The following is a 16589-nucleotide window of genomic DNA, read 5'->3' as shown; positions in this document are numbered from 1 at the left end:
TGCTCCCGTAAGGCGGCAGCGCCCTCCGGTGCCTGGAGCCCGCACTCCAGGCAGGGCGCCCTCTAGTGGTGGTGGGCCAGCAGTACCTCCTCTTCAGCGGCCCACACAACACCGCCTGCGGGACCGAAGGTCACGGGCATTCAATGCTGGTTTTCAACCTTGCCACTTACGTGTAGAAAGTTCTCCAGAATCTCTGAATCTTCTGATTATATTATGGACTGTAGATGATGGAATCCCTAAATTCCTTGCAATTGAACGTGGAGAAACATTGTTCTTAAACTGTTGGACTATTTTTTTCATGCAATTGTTCACAAAGTGGTGATCCTCAACCCATCTTTGCTTGTGAACGGCTGAGCCTTTTGGGGATGCTCCTTTTATACCCAATCATGACACTCAACAGTGGATCTCATGTATCAATGTTGCGCACTTGTGGCGTAAATTTACGGCGTAAACTTGAAATACCCCAAAGTCGCCGTGACATGTATCAAGCAGTGCGCACCTGCCCATTTCTGGCATACGCCTGACATGATCTTGATAAAAGCGGCGGGTGGAAACGATCGTAATTATAATAAACACACCCATAAATATTCAAACTCCGCTTCAGACACACCCTCATTTTACGACATGGAAGCCAGGAAGACGGCAATGAAAAAGAACTTCACCAATCATGACGCATGCCAATAGAGCGTCAAAAGCGGCCGTCGTATCAATTGTTTTATAGTATATAATCAATAAAGTGTTACAGTGGTCCCTCATTAATCGCTGGAGTTACGTTCTAAAAAATAGCCTGAAATACGTGAAACCACAACGTTAGGCAGCGTTATTTTTTACAATTATTATAGACGTTTCAAAGCTGTAAAACCCCTCACTACACAGTTTATACACTTTCTCAATCAGGCATGAACATTTTCTCACTTTTCTCTCGTGTGTAAACACTCTCAAAGTTCAAACCTCAGTAGGAAAATAATATCAAACTGTTTTCAGGCCCAAACATTTGTTTGAGAAATAAAAGTAGAACGTTTTCCTATAAATAATTATGATGGCATTTAGAACTAACGAATTAATTTTAACGATCAACGAATGAGGTCGGACACATAAGAAATTATTAATAGTGACTGACCAGTATGTCACAGATCGCATGCGTCCTGGCGCCGCGACTTTTTCCACTCACACCTGGCTGCAGGTGTTTGTTTCCCTGTGACAAACACAGTTATGAGTAGTTGTTGGCGCTCTTTTTTCTTCTGGGCGACAAGATTCTTATAAACAGATACGCAGAACACAGAACACTGTAAAAAAAAAGGCATGTAAAATTGTACTAAATACTCCGCGAGACTCAGAGGCCACGACAGGTGAACGGCGTTACAGCGAGGGACCACTGTATTCTCTTTTCACATGTCAATAATTCTTGACGTGGATATTTGCTCGCTCAATTAATAAGACACGCCTAATCTGTCAGATTTCTTTATTTTATAAATGTATTTCTGTATTTATTTTATTGTGACAACCGAATGGAGATGACAAAACCTGGTTGCAGCACGGGCGAATTAAGGGAATGACGAAACTACAGTTGTTATTATCAATTTCATAGTCTAAAACGATCACACCACATGAAGTTAAGCTCAGCGCTGCTCTGGTTCCAGGCTCGAAGTCTGGAGAAAAAGGCGAGCAGCGCTTTCTTTGCAGTCAGCGCTGTAGCCACGGATCGTGCTCCATAACAATCCCGCAAAAGCGGGATTTGTGTTGTGCGGGCCGCTGAAGAGGAGGTACTGCTGGCCCACCACCAGAGGGCGCCCTGCCTGAAGTGCGGGCTTCAGGCACGAGAGGGCGCTGCCGCCTCACAGGAACAGCCAGGAGTGACAGCTGTCATTCATCAACTCCTGACAGCTGTCACCTATCACCATCTCATCAACCACTCCATAAAGGCCGGACAACATCTCCACCCCGCTGCCGAGATAACACCTACCATTGGAGGTAATTCCTCAGCCATAATCTGTGCCGTATCGCACGTATTTGTTGTCTAATCCTCTACAGGAGTTCCTGGTAGCTTGTGTCAGCGGGAGGCTGAGCTGGTCGTGGATGACAGGGTGATAAGCCGCACCCTTCCCGATCCGTGCAGACAAGTGTTTATATCAGATCTGTAGAGACTCTGTGTTCGTAATTGCGGAGGTGGAGGTGTAATTCCACCTGTATTGCTGACTGTTACTGGGTGTGCACACACCCACACCTAACTGTTTCTGCTTCCTGCCAGCAGTACCAGATCCGACAGCCGGAGACAGTGGCCACCTGGGGACTCGGGACTTGGCGGCTCCAGTATCTTCCGGGTTCGGTGGCAGTGGAAATCGTGTGGGATCCGGTTCTTGTCTGGACCGACGTCTTCTATCCTCAAGCCTGCCCACACGTTACCTCTGTGGATTGACTACATATAAATTCCGTAATCGTCTGTATATCGTTGTGCACATTCACAACAGTAAAGTGTTGTATTTTGGCTCATTCATTGTCCATTCATTTACGCCCCCTGTTGTGGGTCCGTGTCACTACACTTTCACAACAATTTGTATTGATTATTATGTAGTATAATCAGGAAAGTGTTATTTATGTAACATATGCATTGATTTGTATAATGGCACTGTTTATCATGTTGATCATCTTCATTTTTATGTGGATTCCAGCGCTGGTTCATTTTGGTGTATAATTTACGCCACCTCTCGACCTGGTGTATATTTTCAGCACAGCGTACGCCAACGACCACATTAATAAATGCCAAGTAGCGCAGCCGTTTTGGCGTACACCCCATATACGCTCAAATATCGCCGTACGCAACGCTGATACATGAGGCCCACTGTCCTCAGTTCCCAAATGCTTACTGAGTGTTGTTAGAAGGAAAGGTGATGTAACACAGTGGTAAACATACCACTGGCCCAGCTCTTTTGAAACGTGTTGCAGCCATGAATTTCAAAATGAGCAAATATTTGCACAAAAACAATAAAGTTTATCAGTTTGAACATTAAATATCTTGTCTTTGTGGTGTATTCAATTGAATATAGGTTGAAGAGGATTTGCAAATCATTGTATTCTGTTTTTATTTACATTTTACACAACGTCCCAACTTAATTGGAATTGGGGTTGTATATACATGGTACAGTAACATCAGAGTGACAGTACTACCCACTGTGTGGTGGCTGAGGTTTGAGTGGACCCTCTGTCAACACTCTAAAAAATGAACCACTGTCTCAATGAGAAAAAGTGATGTAACAAACTGCATAGATTTTCTTAAGTTAGTTTACTGTAACTTAACTACATCAAGTTATTTCAACTTATGTAACTTTAGAAGTGTTGTGGCATTATGAAATAACTAAATTGAAATAACAAAAAATATATATGCAAATTGCTGCATCAATTTTTCTCATTGAGACAACACCTTTTTTAGACTGCAGCTTCCCTCAGTGTGAGGCTGTGGTTGATCACATGGTCCACCAAAGTTGCTCGAATTTCATCTGAAACATTTCATCTTCTTGCTCTTCTTTTAGCTGTTGTTACAAGAAGTTTTGGATTTGAAGTTTTAATCTAAGCATTTACTTTTTGGGTGTAAACAGTTGCCAAAATCTTCTTGGTTCCTCTCCACCACAAAGCTGTACAACTGATAACAAATGTGGCACTGCATTTAGCATTTAACTCCTTCAGAGTTGACTGGGTGTTTTGGTGGCTTCCCTCACTTATCTACTTTTTGCATGGTTGCTCAGTATTTGAAGATTGCCCACTTCAGACTGATTTACCAGACAGCACCATACTGTTTGTGTTTCTTAATGATTGATGTTCTTGTACAGAGGGTATGCACTGACCACCCCCTGAGAAGGTACACCGTCATGCTAGATGCAAAATGGCTGAGATAAATCAATTGTTTACAGCAACAGAACATTCCAAAATTCTGCAACCTAACAGCAAAATCCTCTTTTTGTGGCAAAGTCACCTAAGGGCCGGTATATGATGAACACTGTGTGGAGTGGCCTTCAGGACCTGTATTTTTTTGCAGGGGGGTTTTTAGGGCTGCTGACATGCGAATATGTACCTGATATTCAGTACCTGGACATCTACTACTATTTCATCAGGGACACAAATACTTTGTTGCGAGGTCCATGAACAAGACCATCATAAGATGTGTCTCAGATCATCACAGCAAAGGTAAGTTGCTTTGTGCACAGTTTTGTTTTTTGAATGGCGGCAAAGAAAACTGCGCAGCGCACGGGATTATGATGTTCCTCCTGCTTAGCGAGATATGCAACTGTTAAACCGAACACTCCATTTTAATACAATAATTAAGTTAGTGTAACTCAAACTTTGAAATAAGTTATAGTCACTCATTTCCATTAATTAAACTAACTTAAAAATGAATTGCTGTCATAGCAACTCAGTTCCTTTAAGTGCATTTAAAGTTTTGGGGCATTTAAGTGTTGGCTATGTATTTCCAGTGCATTCCATTCACTCATTTTAATTGAGTTTATGTAACGGAGGCCAGCAGGTGTCGCTGTGCAGATGTAGTTAGTAAAGCTCACTTCTAACAGCTCAAAAGAATTATCTGGTCATAAGGTCAGAGTCCTGGGTTTTAGCCTTCTGGTTAGAGAGTCCAACTTCCATGTAAGAGATCATGAGTTCGCATCCTGAGGCGAGCAAATGGGCGGAGTCATAACAACACAACGCAGAGTAAACAAAGGAATGCATCAAAAATATGTAATGCAAATTTTTTAGGCAGAATTTTATTTGTCACTCTTTTATTTGAAAACATAAACTAGATTTAGCTAAGTTTAATTAACTATAAATTAAGTTACTAAAACTCTATCAATTAAATTTTTGAAAATTATTTTATTTAAGTTGGCAAACTCAAATGGTTTAAGGTAATCGGTTTCCTCAAAATGGTTTTAGTTCAACTACAGTGAAGTAAATGGACTGCATTTATAAAGCTCTTTTCCATCTGCATCAGGTGCTCAAAGTGCTTTACAATTATGCCTCACATTCACACAGACAAACTCATACACCGATGTCAAGGTGCTGCCATGCAGGGTGCTCACTACACACCGGGAGCAACTTGGGGATTAAGGACCTTGCACAAGGGCCGTTAGTGAGATAAAGTACGTTAAATACTTTTCATATGTAAATTGCTTTAATGATTGTCATTGTTTTGTCACAAATGCGAGAGTTTGTACGTTTACCGGCGTTCATTCACAAAATGAACACTGGTTTGGCTTTAATGATCATTATTTAAACAGTCTCATGGAGCTCCGACAGGCTGAAAACAGACTGGTGTACTGTTGGCTTCTGGGTTTGACTACGTCACACGCATACCATCTATAGGTGATGGTCAAGTTAAAGCAATGGGCTTGCGACCTGAGGATACTCGGTTCAAATCCCCATCAGACTGGAAAATCACTCAGGGCACTTGGGCAAGGCCGTTAATCCCCAAGTTGCTCCCAGTGTGTAGTGAGGGCCTTGCATGGCAGCACCCTGACATTGGTGTGTGCACACGTGTGTGTGTGTGAATGTGAGGCATCACTGTAATACCAAAAAAGCACTCTATAAATGCAGCCATTCATGTATCAAACTGCTGACTTTGTTGTGTGGGTCGCCGAAGAGGAGGTACTGCTGGCCCACCACCACAAGATGGCGCCCTGCTTGAAGTGCGGGCTTCAAGCACGAGAAGGCGTCGGAGCGACCAGGAGTGACAGCTGTCACACATCATCCGTACCAGCTGTCACTCATCCACTACTCATCACCACCACCATAAAGGCCGGACTGCAACTCCACCTCCCCGCCGAGAAATCAGCTACCATTCAGGTAATTTTCTCTGCTGACTCAAAACATTAAGTATTAATCTGAACTTCTTTGCAGCCGTTTTCCTGGTGTGTCCTTATCTGTGGGATTGGCGTTTGGTGTGATCAGCGACGGCTTCGCCTCACACCCCAAACCAGATAAGTGGTGAAACAGGAGCTGCACGAGTGTGTAATTGGAGGTGGAGGTGCTCCCTCCTAACTAAACACTGACTGTGGGATTACTGAGTGTGCGAACTCACACTCATCTGGACTGTCTCTGGTTTCTGCCAGCAGTACCGGGTCTGACTGCTGAAGACAGCGGCCACCTGGGGCGCAGGGCTTGGCGGCTCCGGTGTTCTTCAGCTCCGTTGGTGGTGGAAGCTGTGTGGGGATCCGGCTCTTCTCTCACCAGGCGTCTTCTATCGTCGAGCCTGCCCACATGTCACCTGGTGTATGATTGACAGTCCACCATATTGTTATTGTCTGTACGTCGTTGTGCGATTCACAACATTAAATTGTTACTTTTGGCTTATCCATTGTCCGTTCATTAACGCCCCCTGTTGTGGGTCCGTGTCACGACACTTTCACAACAGGATTTCACGGCCAGCGTCATGGATCCCGAGGGGCGTCAACCATCGCTTGAACAGCCAATGGAAGAGCGAGGTGCACAGGCGCCAGCAGGAGGCGTGTTGGGTGAGCTGCAGCACATCTTAACCACCTTTACCGCTCGGTTGGACTTAGTTACCGAGCAGAGCAGTGTTCTCAATTGTAGGATGGAGGCTCTCACCGCCCAGGTGGAAGCGCGTGTTCAGAGCGCTGCTGCAGCACCTCCTCCTGCTGACCGTGTGCCAGAAACAGACATTCCGCTGGTCATTCAACGAACCCCCCCACCTTCCCCTGAAGCATACATAAGCCCTCCGGAGCCATACGGTGGCTGTGTGGAGACGTGCGCGGACTTCTTGATGCAGTGCTCGCTCGTCTTTTCACAGCGTCCCGTCATGTACGCGTCAGACGCTAGCCGGGTGGCTTACGTTATAAATCTGCTTCGAGGAGAGGCACGCGCCTGGGCTATGGCGCTCTGGGAGCAGAATTCACGGCTCCTAGCGGTTTATATTGAGTTTGTGAGGGAGTTCCGACAGGTGTTCGACCACCCTCATAGAGGCGAGACCGCTTCAAGTGTGCTGCTGTCGATACGGCAGGGGCGTCAGAGCGCAGTCGACTTCCGCATCGCGGCAGCGCGAGCCGGCTGGAATGCTGTTGCGTTCCGCGCCGCCTTTGTAAACGGACAGTCTCTGGTCCTTAAGGAGCACCTGGTGGCAAAGGACGAGCCGCGGGATTTAGACGGGCTTATCGACCTGGTTATACGGTTAGACAACCGATTAACAGAACACCGACGGGAGCGAGACGAGGGGCGTGGTCAGGCACAAGCCGTCCCTCTTCCTCCCGGGTCCAAAAGGGAGCCGACTTCCCCACGCTCCGCTGCCAGGGCTCTCCACGTGACGACAGCTCCCCCTGCTGATGTTGCTAGGGAAACGAGCAGGGCCAAAAAGCGATCAGATCAGAGACAAAGGAGGCTGATCCGTGGAGAGTGTTTTCTCTGCAGCTCTACCGAGCACACACAGAGAGAATGCCCCAAACGGTCAAAACAGCAGCACTCGTCCTTAGAGACTGGGCTAAGGGTGGGTCACAACACCCACGTGGGGAGACCCCGACGATCTGCACGTATCCCAGTCACGATCCTGAGTGGGGATCTAACCCTTCACGCCCCAGCACTGGTGGACACGGAGTCGGAGGGGAATCTGCTGGATAGCAGATGGGCAAAGGAGGTTGGGCTCCCTCTAGTGGCCTTACCGTCACCATTGTCGGTGCGGGCACTAGATGGCACCCTTCTTCCAATAATCACACACCAAACACAGCCAGTGACATTGGTGGTGTCTGGGAATCACAGGGAAGAGATTGTGTTTTATGTAACACCTTCTACCTCCCGAGTGATTTTGGGTTTTCCATGGGTGTTAAAACACAATCCCCGGATTGATTGGCCATCTGGGGTTGTGGTTCAGTAGAGCGAAACCTGCCACCGGGAGTGTTTAGGATCCTCGGTTCCACCCGGTGTGACAGCTAAGGAGGAGGTTTTAGTCCCCCCCAATCTGGCGGCGGTGCCAGCCGAGTACCACGACCTTGCTGACGTCTTCAGCAAGGATCTGGCACTCACGCTGCCCCCGCACCGTCCGTACGATTGTGCCATTGATTTGATACCGGGCGCTGAGTACCCGTCCAGCAGGCTGTACAACCTCTCACGTCCGGAACGCGAATCAATGGAGACCTACATCCGGGACTCGTTAGCTGCCGGGTTGATCCGGAACTCCACCTCCCCGATGGGTGCTGGTTTCTTTTTTGTGGGTAAGAAGGACGGCGGACTCCGTCCATGCATTGCTTACAGAGGGCTGAACGAGATCACGGTTCGCAACCGATACCCGTTACCTCTGTTGGATTCAGTGTTCACGCCCCTGCATGGAGCCCAAATTTTCACGAAATTGGATCTTAGGAATGCTTATTACCTGGTTTGGATCTGGGAGGGAGACAAGTGGAAGACGGCATTTAACACCCTGTTAGGTCACTTTGAGTACCTGGTCATGCCGTTCGGCCTCACCAATGCGCCCGCGACGTTCCAAGCGTTGGTTAATGACGTCTTGCGGGACTTCCTGCATCGGTTTGTCTTCGTATATCTAGACGATATACTCATCTTTTCTCCGGATCCTGAGACCCATGTCAAGCATGTACGTCAGGTCCTACAGCGGTTGTTGGAGAAACGGCTGTTTGTGAAGGGCGAGAAGTGTGAGTTCCACCGCACTTCTTTGTCTTTCCTGGGGTTCTTAATCTCCTCCAACTCCGTCGCCCCTGATCCGGCCAAGGTTGCGGCGGTGAGAGATTGGCCCCAACCAACGAACCGTAGGAAACTACAACAGTTCCTCGGTTTTGCAAATTTCTACCGGAGGTTCATCAAGGGCTACAGTCAGGTAGTTAGCCCCCTGATTCCATCGGACATTGTCTCGGATCGTGGTCCTCAGTTCTCCTCCCAGGTCTGGAGGAGTTTCTGCAGGGAACTGGGGGCCACCGTCAGTCTCTCGTCTGGGTACCACCCCCAGACGAACGGGCAGGCAGAGCGGACGAACCAGGAACTGGAGCAGGCCCTCCACTGCGTGACCTCCACGCACCCGACGGCCTGGAGTGACCACCTGGCCTGGATCGAGTACGCTCATAATAGCCAAGTCTCATCTGCCACCGGCCTCTCCCCGTTTGAGGTGTGTTTGGGGTACCAGCCCCCATTGTTTCCACTGGTGGAGGGAGAGGTCGGGGTGCCCTCGGTCCAGGCCCATCTGAGGAAGTGCCGTCGGGTGTGGCGTACCATCCGCTCTGCCCTGCTCAGAGCCCGGTCGAGGGCTAAGGCCCATGCAGACCGCTGGCGTTCCCCGGCCCCTGCATACCAGCCCGGGCAGGAGGTCTGGCTATCCACGAAGGACATCCCCTGCAGGTGGAATCCCACAAACTCAAAGACAGGTACATCGGACCTTTTCCCATCCTCAAAGTCCTCAGTCCGGCCGCAGTGAAGCTGAAGCTGCCAGCTTCACTGCGGACACACCCCGTGTTTCATGTGTCCAGACTCAAGCCCTGCCATACCTCACCACTGTGTGCCCCGGGACCAGCGCCGCCTCCTGCCCGGATCATTGACGGGGAGCCCGCGTGGACGGTACGCCGGCTCCTGGACGTCCGTCGAAAGGGCCGGGGGTTCCAGTATCTGGTGGACTGGGAGGGTTATGGCCCCGAAGAGCGCTCCTGGGTGAAGAGGAGCTTCATCCTGGACCCGGCCCTCCTGGCCGACTTCTACACCCGTCACCCGGACAAGCCTGGTCGGGCGCCAGGAGGCGCCCGTTGAGGGGGGGGTCCTGTTGTGTGGGCCGTCGAAGAGGAGGTACTGCTGGCCCACCACCACAAGATGGCGCCCTGCTTGAAGTGCGGGCTTCAAGCACGAGCGGGCGTCGGAGCGACCAGGAGTGACAGCTGTCACACATCATCCGTACCAGCTGTCACTCATCCACTACTCATCACCACCACCATAAAGGCTGGACTGCAACTCCACCTCCCCGCCGAGAAATCAGCTACCATTCAGGTAATTTTCTCTGCTGACTCAAAACATTAAGTATTAATCTGAACTTCTTTGCAGCCGTTTTCCTGGTGTGTCCTTATCTGTGGGATTGGCTTCGCCTCACACCCCAAACCAGATAAGTGGTGAAACAGGAGCTGCACGAGTGTGTGATTGGAGGTGGAGGTGCTCCCTCCTAACTAAACACTGACTGTGGGATTACTGAGTGTGCGAACTCACACTCATCTGGACTGTCTCTGTTTTCTGCCAGCAGTACCGGGTCTGACTGCTGAAGACAGCGGCCACCTGGGGTGCAGGGCTTGGCGGCTCCGGTGTTCTTCAGCTCCGTTGGTGGTGGAAGCTGTGTGGGGATCCGGCTTTTCTCTCGCCAGGCGTCTTCTATCGTCGAGCCTGCCCACACGTCACCTGGTGTATGATTGACAGTCCACCATATTGTTATTGTCTGTACGTCGTTGTGTGATTCACAACATTAAATTGTTACTTTTGGCTTATCCATTGTCCGTTCATTAATGCCCCCTGTTGTGGGTCCGTGTCACGACACTTTCACAACAGAATTGTCTAAAAAAACTGACCACAAAAGTAATGATTTGGTTGTGTTATAATTAGGGGGCACATCAATCTGATATTATGTATCATTATTGGCCCGATATTAGAATTAAATTATGGAATCAGACATCAGAAATAAAAAAAAAGGTAAATCTTCTATTGTACATCTGAGTCATGTTGTGGGTGTTGTGTGTTTTTCTTGATTTGAGTAGAATATTATTTCCACAGTTTGAGTTGATGTTTTTTATTGGTGGTTAGTTGTTTTATGATGTTTTAAAGGGGAAAGTTATCGACTTGGTATCGTCATCCTGCCAACTCCAGTTATAATAAAGGGTGCCCATCGATGTGCAGTCAATTATTTTGACTTTGATATTTTTATTGAATTTCAATGATGTTCTAGAGATTTAAGTTCATGGTACATTTAAATGACAGTGTTTTTCAAGCCTTCCTTGGCGTCTCTTTTTCAGCACCCACTCTTCTGTCATCAGCCGTCTGACGTCCTGTTAGCGTTGACCTAGTTGAAGTGCTGCCGTGTCTGGCCCGAGGACAGGGCAGAGCAGCACATGGATCCAGAGAACAGACGCACGCGGCTGCTGCTTCTCCTCCAGCTGCATTCGTGAGGTTCACCTCCAGGAAATCACATCACATTTACATGAATTCATGAGCACGCTCTGATTCCTCTGACCTCCTTTGTTAAATTTCAAACTCCAATCCATGAGCCAAATTACCGCGGCTATTTTTAGCCCTCCGTCGACGAGGTGGGAAAACATATTCCCATGTCTTTCTGTGTTTTTGGGTTTACACATCTTGGATTTTGTTACCCATAAAACTATTGCACCGAATGAACAGAAACTTTGACACATGACGTGTCCAGATTATTTTTGGTAAATGATGCTTTACCCCTGAGAGACAACAGATAAAACATTAAAAATCAATCCTCTGGTCGCACGTCCAGTGGTGCACACCTACTGCCAAATATGCAACCGGCCACTAGGGGGTGATACAAACATTTCAGGAATTATCTTGGCAGTCTATAGCTTACGGTTTCAAGTGCAAAAGTGCAAGACCGTAACTGCATTTGCAGTGCGTCGCCACTTTTCTATTAACACAGTGTAACCTGAGTGCAAAGTAGAAGCATAAAGGGGGCGTGTGTTTGGACCAAACATAAATTAAATCAGTCAGCTTGTCTTCAGTCACTGCCTTTAAGAGCATGGTCTTTGAAAACCAGCACATTGCTATTTAGGGGGTGGACTCAAGTGAGTTTTCTCACGAGAGGCAAAGCTGATTATTTATGGGAGGAGCCACCAAAGCTCCCTGAGGTGAAGCAGACAAGCACCTCCTTTATACAACACCTCCTCCTCATCCTCAACCTATGTCCACCTGATCTCCTTTATTCCATCAGTTTGAGATAGACCCCCATTGCACCTGGTTTATATCACAGAAAGCCCCATCTTGGAGCTTCCTTCATGCAAACCCAGAGAAGGGGGAAAAAATTGCACCATTAAAAATGCTAGAACCACACTAAGTAAAGTTGATGGTGATGAATTACAGCACATTTGGTTGTTACGTAACACAGATCTTGGGTCTGAAAATGAAAACTGGGCTGCACTGTGTTCTCCTTTGCACCCGGTGCAAGATTGGGGCCCTATGACAAAAACCTTTGCTGCCCCTTCCGAGTGCAGCACAGTTGATTAAATTAAGATGCAAAACACAATATGTATAATACGCAAAAAACACTTATGAACCATATCCCACTGTGTTCTGGTATTTAACTGCTTTTCACTAAAGCACGCACATTAGTCTCCATCTCCCCATAGAACTGAAGCAGTGTGACAAGGAGATGAGTGAGGGAAGCCACCAAGCCACTGGAGAAGTTGTGCATGATGCATGCTTGGAATTTTCCATCACCAGTTATGCAGCTTCATGATGACTGTTTGTTAGAAATGAGAAATTTTTATATGCAGAAGCCTGGATTTGCAAAGATGTAACTCAAATAAAAAATAAAGTCAAATCGTGGATGAGGTTTTTCAGTTTCATATCGTCTGTTCTTCGATGAGACAGAGTGAAAGTGATTCCGGCACTTAAGTGTGATAACACTTTTATTTCTCTAAATGTCTCCTCTGAGTGATGATGGCAAAGTAGTGGAAGAGAGCGCGGAGGAGTTTCTGCAGCGACTGTGAAATCTGAAGTCCTGTCAGCGTCTCCTGTCCGTCCCGCTGCCAAGTTTCTGATCACAGACTCGTCTTTCCAAACGCTCAGCAGCGCGTTTCGCCCCCACACAAGCTGTTCCTGGCACCAAGACGGAAGGTTGAGACTGATATTCCGTCAACTGGAAAACTAATCACCATGGTTTCCAACCCAAACACACACACACACACACACACACACACACCCTCCTGCAGTGGTCCCACATGTTTTCAATAAGCAGCAGGAGGTGGAGTTACATTCGGACTACCTCTGGTGACAGCTAACAAGTACCAGCTGTGTTTTACACAAAGGGAACAAAACCGGACGGGACAGAGCGCAGCGCGCGTGCACGTCCAGTGCACGTCCAGGCCAGCATCATGTTTTCACTGAAGTTAAGTCCTCACCTGGGTTTCATGATAATGCATGCATTTCATCCACTTTGACTTTTTTTTTCACAGAAGCATACAGTAAAAACAATTTCAAAAAGGTACAATTGAGACTCACTATTCTTCTCATTTATCCAACATTTAAACATGCTTTAATGAAGTGGAGACAAGCTGTCCTCAGCTTCTAAACAAATGTATGCTCATCTGCCTACAGTGCCACCCCACGCACACACACGCACGCACGCACGCACGCACGCACGCACACACACACACACACACACACAAACTCTGCACAGGATAAGCAGTTTATTTTATGGGAAATATCCTGTTGTGTGCTGGGGTGTTTGGCTGGCTTGGTTTTTGTTTTTTTCTGTTTCTCCCACCAGGTGGTATGCATTCAGGACTGAGTGGCTGAGTATTAGGACCTCACCCTGAACACCTGAGGCTTGTTTTCACGTGCAGGTCATCAGGGCTCACAGCTGTGGTGTATTCTGTCTTGATCAGAGATTGCTGCACTTAAACCTTGAATGCACAGTGTGTGATTGCCAGAGACTCGACTTTGTGAGCAGACGTGTGAGATCGACGTCAGGAGAACAATCTCACCATTACGGACGCAGAGACCGCTCCAGGTTTGACGCCACAGTCTGTGAAGGAGGATTGGGTGAGGTCTCACGCTCTTCAGCACACTTCCTGAGGTAATTTGGTTTTGGTGACTTTTATGAAGTAATGACAGTGGATTTGGTGTCCCTCACACCTTGTTGTATCGAGCTGTCACGTTATGCTAATTGTCTAATCAGCTTCTGCTGCAGTGGAGATTTGAACTGAGTTGTTCCGTGCCTGCAGGGTGAGAAGCTGATATATATTTAAGCCAGGAAGTGTTTGCTGATTGTGTGCACCTTTTGAGTTGTGTCTCTCTGTGTGGAGTTGGACTCACCTCACGTTTTCTTTCTTCACAGACTCGGTTTGTCGCGGCCACCTGGGGGGTGTCAGCAGGGTCCCTGGGTCCGAACTGCTGTGGCTACGGACCGTTTGGGCTGCTGAGAGCGCGCCGTGTTTTCACCTCACCAGACCGCGGACATTTTTGGTTGTTTATCACTGCACTTATTATGATTATTAAATTCTGTTATCTTTTGAACCGTGCTCTGCTTATTTTATGCTGGGTCCTGTCAAACGCTGGGTCGGTGCTCCGACCGCGTCCGACACATAACATATCCTACTTCACTAATTAATTGTGTAATGAACTGAGAACGACTGGTGACCCCAGAGCAGAGCACCACATCTCATATTCTGTTTTCTTGTGTTTGTTTTCCCTGTTGCTGATTTTTTTACGCCCCTGAGTTTTCCTTTACTCTACTGGTGGTTGGCTCTCACTGCGGTATTGTATCACTTCCTGTTCCGGAGCACAGTGTTTTGCTGTATCTGTTAGCTGTTTAATCTGCGCAGTTAGATTGATCTAGTTAACTAGACAACGATTTGTTTCACAGTGTAATCTTCACGTGCCTTAACTAAAGCACTCCCTCTGCTGAATCACCTCTAAATTATTTACACATTATTCACTTTGTGTGTTTTTAGGAATCCGCTAGCTTAGCGCAGCTACTAGCTCTTAGCTGGTTTAGCATGGCGGCTTCTACTGTCTCTCCCGCACTTTTCTGCTCTGGGTGTGAAATGTTTAGTTATTCCTCAGCCTCCTTTAGCAGTAATGGTACTTGTAATAAGTGTAGCTTATTCGTAGCTTTGGAGGCCAGGCTGGGCGACTTGGAGACTCGGCTCCGCACCGTGGAAAATCCTACAGCTAGCCAGGCCCCTGTAGTCGGTGCGGACCAAGGTAGCTTAGCCGCCGTTAATTCCCTCCCGGCAGATCCCGAGCAGCCGGGAAAGCAGGCTGACTGGGTGACTGTGAGGAGGAAGCGTAGTTCTAAACAGAAGCCCCGTGTACACCGCCAACCCGTTCACATTTCTAACTGTTTTTCCCCACTCGGCGACACACCCGCCGAGGAACAAACTCTGGTTATTGGCGACTCTGTTTTGAGAAATGTGAAGTTAGCGACACCAGCAACCATAGTCAATTGTCTTCCGGGGGCCAGAGCAGGCGACACTGAAAGAAATTTGAAACTGCTGGCTAAGGCTAAGCATAAATTTGGTAAGATTGTAATTCACGTCGGCAGTAATGACACCCGGTTACGCCAATCGGAGGTCACTAAAATTAACATTGAATCGGTGTGTAACTTTGCAAAAACAATGTCGGACTCTGTAGTTTTCTCTGGGCCCCTCCCCAATCGGACAGGGAGTGACATGTTTAGCCACATGTTCTCCCTGAATTGCTGGCTGTCTGAGTGGTGTCCAAAAAATTAGGTGGGCTTCATAGATAATTGGCAAATCTTCTGGGGAAAACCTGGTCTTGTTAGGAGAGATGGCATCCATCCCACTTTGGATGGAGCAGCTCTCATTTCTAGAAATCTGGCTAATTTTCTTAAATCCTCCAAACCGTGACTATCCAGGGTTGGGACCAGGAAGCAGAGTTGTAGTCTTACACACCTCTCTGCAGCTTTTCTCCCCCTGCCATCCCCTCATTACCCCATCCCCGTAGAGATGGTACCTGCTCCCAGACCACCAATAACCAGCAATAATCTATTTAAGCATACAAATTCAAAAAGAAAAAATAATATAGCACCTTCAACTGCACCACAGACTAAAACAGTTAAATGTGGTCTATTAAACATTAGATCTCTCTCTTCTAAGTCCCTGTTAGTAAATGATATAATAATTGATCAACATATTGATTTATTCTGCCTTACAGAAACCTGGTTACAGTAGGATGAATATGTTAGTTTAAATGAGTCAACACCCCCGAGTCACACTAACTGCCAGAACGCTCGTAGCATGGGCTGAGGCGGAGGATTAGCAGCAATCTTCCGCTCCAGCTTATTAATTAATCAAAAACCCAGACAGAGCTTTAATTCATTTGAAAGCTTGACTCTTAGTCTTGTCCATCCAAATTGGAAGTCCCAAAAACCAGTTTTATTTGTTGTTATCTATCGTCCACCTGGTCGTTACTGTGAGTTTCTCTGTGAATTTTCGGACCTTTTGTCTGACTTAGTGCTTAGCTCAGATAAGATAATTATAGTGGGTGATTTTTACATCCACACAGATGCTGAGAATGACAGCCTCAACACTGCATTTAATCTATTGTTAGACTCGACTGGCTTTTCCTCAAAATGTAAATGAGTCCACCCACCACTTTAATCATACCTTAGATCTTGTTCTGACTTATGGTATGGAAATTGAAGACTTAACAGTATTCCCTGAAAACCCCCTTCTGTCTGATCATTTCTTAATAACATTTACATTTACTCTGATGGACTACCCAGCAGTGGGGAATAAGTTTCATTACAGTAGAAGTCTTTCAGAAAGCACTGTAACTAGGTTTAAGGATATGATTCCTTCTTTATGTTCTCCAATGCCATATACCAACACAGGGCAGAGTAGCTACCTAAACTCTGTGAGTGA

General features: G+C 47.2%; 1 protein-coding gene and 1 long non-coding RNA gene across 5 annotated transcripts in view; one reads left to right on the top strand and one right to left on the bottom strand.

Annotated features, from left to right (window-relative positions):
- The window catches only part of LOC117525102 (abl interactor 2-like), an 82047-nt gene that overhangs the window by 59088 nt on the left and 6370 nt on the right, over positions 1-16589 (bottom strand). The window lies entirely within an intron of this gene.
- Positions 734-16589, top strand: part of LOC117525124 — a 24075-nt gene continuing 8219 nt past the window's right edge. The window contains exons 1-2 of the long non-coding RNA XR_004564960.1: positions 734-744; positions 15417-15420. This is a non-coding gene — a long non-coding RNA (uncharacterized LOC117525124). The remainder of the gene's footprint in view (positions 745-15416; positions 15421-16589) is intronic.

Source organism: Thalassophryne amazonica, chromosome 14, assembly GCF_902500255.1.
Source record: "Thalassophryne amazonica chromosome 14, fThaAma1.1, whole genome shotgun sequence".
NCBI lineage: Eukaryota > Metazoa > Chordata > Actinopteri > Batrachoidiformes > Batrachoididae > Thalassophryne > Thalassophryne amazonica.
The sequence above is the reverse complement of the archived record's forward strand: the minus strand, read 5'-3'. Positions and strand labels throughout refer to the sequence as shown.